This window comes from Strix uralensis, chromosome 30, assembly GCF_047716275.1.
Source record: "Strix uralensis isolate ZFMK-TIS-50842 chromosome 30, bStrUra1, whole genome shotgun sequence".
Lineage (NCBI taxonomy): Eukaryota > Metazoa > Chordata > Aves > Strigiformes > Strigidae > Strix > Strix uralensis.
Window position 1 is genome coordinate 471,008 of NC_134001.1, and position 3,292 is coordinate 474,299.

Sequence of the window (3,292 nt, forward strand, 5' to 3'; positions counted from 1 at the left end):
TCTCAAGAAAACATATCAGACAAAATACTACAAACTCCTCACGCTGGACATGAATTTTACATACTTCACTAAAAGGGAGAGGTGCCGAGATGTCTTAAGACATATTTTGCCATCTAAGGTGCCAAGATACAAAACGTAGCAGAGTTTTGCCCAACAGCTCTAGTGAGAAGGGTATGATCATTCATAAGAGGATTTAGAGGTGATCGAGATGCTCTGTACTGACAACCACAATCATGTAGCAAAGCAGCATAAATACTGAAGGTCTTCAGCTGTAGCTGGTTCATTCACCTCATTCTAGAAAGACTGGTGAGCTCACAGATAAAGCCAGGGAAGCAAAAAGATTGGAAGCGCACAAAATATGTACCTGTGGACTTAAAATAATTTTACTTCCACTCAAGTGAAAAGCTTTTCTCCTTTGGCAGCACTGCCACCTTGCCCAAAGCTGCTGAGTTCACAGCAGCACACAGCACGAAACACCAAGTTTCACAGCACGTGCTGTAGGACTGAACAATCAGTAACTCACTGACACCTCTGACGCTTGCGTAGGGGTGTCAGAAACTTGAGCAGGGGATGCTCCTTTCCCAGAAGTCCAGCAACAGCAAGTTTAGTACCAAAACAACTGTTAAGAAATTGATTAAGAACTACAGCGGAGTCTGCAAGAGCATCAACAGATGAGAGATGCAGCAGAAAGCAGAGTCTAAAAACTAACTTTTCTTTTAAGCATTTAGGAGTGAGCAGTGTAGGACCTTCTGCAAAAGATGGTATTTACACAGCAGTTACTCTGATTTACAGTTCAACATGGTAGATTTTCTCCTCACAACATCATGTTTACACTTCACAGCTTTTCCCTTCTGTTCTGGAGTAGTAATTAAGGTTTTTTGGAAGGGCCCCTGTTGAGTGATGGTAGAAATTTTACTTTTCTCTGCAGGTGCCTCTTTTTCCCCAACAGGCTTACTTTCAGAGCAACGTTTTCTCCCCACTTCCAACACAGTCTCCTCACAAGCCTTGAATTGGCTGCTTTCAATCACTTCCTTAGAGTTCTCTTCTGCGCATTTTCTTTTCATGGTGGTTACAGTGTTGTCCTGTGTTACAATAAGATCAATTACTCTGAAGTTCTACAAAGTGAGCACTTAAAAGCCTCAGTAATCTTTTAGATGCAAATATTTTTACAAATCCATCTGGTAACCTGTATAGGGGTTGTCAGAAGAACAACATCAGTTACTCAAGCAAAAGACAAAATTGAGGATGCTTACAGTGCTTTCAGTATTTCTGTTTTCTTTTCTGAACAGGAGTAGGTGGAAACTACTTGCTTATTTTAAAATATTTTCCCACGTATTTCCCTAGCAATCTGGTGGGAAGAGGACTGCAAACACATCGTACGCTGAAGAAATCCAGGACACAAACGGACTCGGAAGAGTGAACAAGTCTGCTACACTGACTCACTGCATATGACACACTTGCACAGCAAACTCTTCCTGGATTATTCCATCCCCGCCTGCACGTCAGACTCCCAGCTTGTTATCACCTCTCTTTATTTGTTTATAAACCCCGAGAGCCAGGCTGCGATCCTCTAACTCTACAAGTCAGCTTCAGCAAACTGATGACTGCCCTGTGGTTAAGATACTCTGCCACAGCATCAAACACGCCGTGCTCCAGCCCTTACAGTTTCAAAACCAATGGAACTGAAAAAAAAAACCCAAACCCAACCCAAACCACACCACCCTTTCGGGCATGTTATCACAGGCAACCTGGCCTGGACTTCTGAGACTCCTCCTCCCTCATTCCGCAGACCCCTATGTCCCTGCTCTGAGACTAAGCTCAAATAAGCACGAACACGGGCAGTCCACAGGTAAATCCATTACCCGAGAACCAAAAAAGGATCTCACAGAGCGCCAGCGGGGTAATTCTAATTCAAAGCCGTGCGGATACAAAGCTTTGGTCCTATTTTGGAGAGAAGTAGCAATGAGGAGCACGTACACGTCTTCTCCGTTTACACAAACTCTATTAACCAAAGCCAGGAGTGAAGGAACAGACTTGTGGCCCAGCTGCTGGCAGATCGATGTTCCAGGGGTGCCGGCACTCTGCCACTGCTGTTCCCAGCTCCAGTCCATGTTTACCCTGGTGCTCTATCACAGGAAGGTCACACTGGGTCTTGTTCAATTTCTCCCCTCTGAAAATAAAGCGAACACAGTACAGCTTAATCGAGTAACTTGAGAATATGAAGAGCATTCCTTGCAAAAAACCAGATGCTGCTGGTTTAGGTATATTCACCTATCGCACGGATCAGAAGGGAAGCACCACATCTAGGAGTTCAGTATTTCTCCCTCCTTCCTTTCCAGAACGGGGAAAAACCCATACTTTTTTGGAGTGTGCAGAGCCTTAGGCAGACACCTGTTGAAAATGTGTTTTAATGCTCTTTCACCCTTTAAATTGCAGGGCTGGAAGACCAACAGCCGCCCATAACTATCTAATAACGTGAGAAATGTGTGAACCAAACGGGACAAAACGGCTCTAAAACTGAGGAATTCTTGAGGGGATTTTTGTTAGCCCCCCTTCTCCCTTCCCCCCCCTTAAGCCCTCCCTTCTCCCCCCTCCCTTCCCCCGCCTTCCCCCCCCTTCCCCCTCTGCCTTCCCCCCCCCTTCCCATCCCTTCCCCCCCTCCCTTCCGCCCCCTTCCTCCCCCTCTCCCTTACTCCCCCCCTTTCCCGCCCCCTCTCGCCGCGCTCCGCCGTTGCTCCGATGGGGAGAAGCCGCGGCCGGGCCCGTTGGTTCCGTCGGGGAGCGGCGGCAGCTCGGCGGCAGCTCGGCGGCAGCTCGGCCCTCGCCTGGCGGAGGTGGGTGCCGGGGCTGGCCCGGCCTGGCGGGGGCTCTCCGGGAGGGCGTTGCGGGGCTGCCGGCCCCTCGCTGGAGGAGGGAAGGAGGCGGCGGTTGCGGCCTGGGGGTGGCGGCGCTGGGAGCGGGGCTGGGGGCTCTGCGTGGCGGGCGGGGCTGAGGCCTCTTCCCCCGCCTCTCCCCGCTGCGGCCGCGGTTACTCCCGGCGTTACGGGGGGGAAAGGCTGTGGGGGGCCGGGGGGGGAAACTTTTCGGTGCTGCTGTGGGGCTGCGAGTGGCGGGGAGCGGCCGGGGCCATGGCAAGGCCGTGCGGCGGCGGCCGTGAGAGCGGGAAACCTGCGGAGCCTTGCGCTGAGGGAAGGTTTTTCCTTTGAATCTCTTGCAGTGTAAGCGCTGATGCGTTGTGGTTTTATAAGCTGCCGGCTGTGAGGTTTGGAGCCTTTCCAGCCCCTGTGCTGCC

General features: G+C 50.7%; 1 long non-coding RNA gene across 1 annotated transcript; it reads right to left on the bottom strand.

Annotated features, from left to right (window-relative positions):
* Positions 1–938: 938 nt before the first annotated feature.
* Positions 939–2,537, bottom strand: LOC141935993 (uncharacterized). Its single transcript, XR_012626678.1, has 3 exons — positions 2,272–2,537; positions 1,978–2,170; positions 939–1,082 (listed from the first exon to the last, which is right to left on the bottom strand). It is a non-coding gene; the product is annotated as an uncharacterized LOC141935993 (long non-coding RNA).
* Positions 2,538–3,292: the final 755 nt, after the last annotated feature.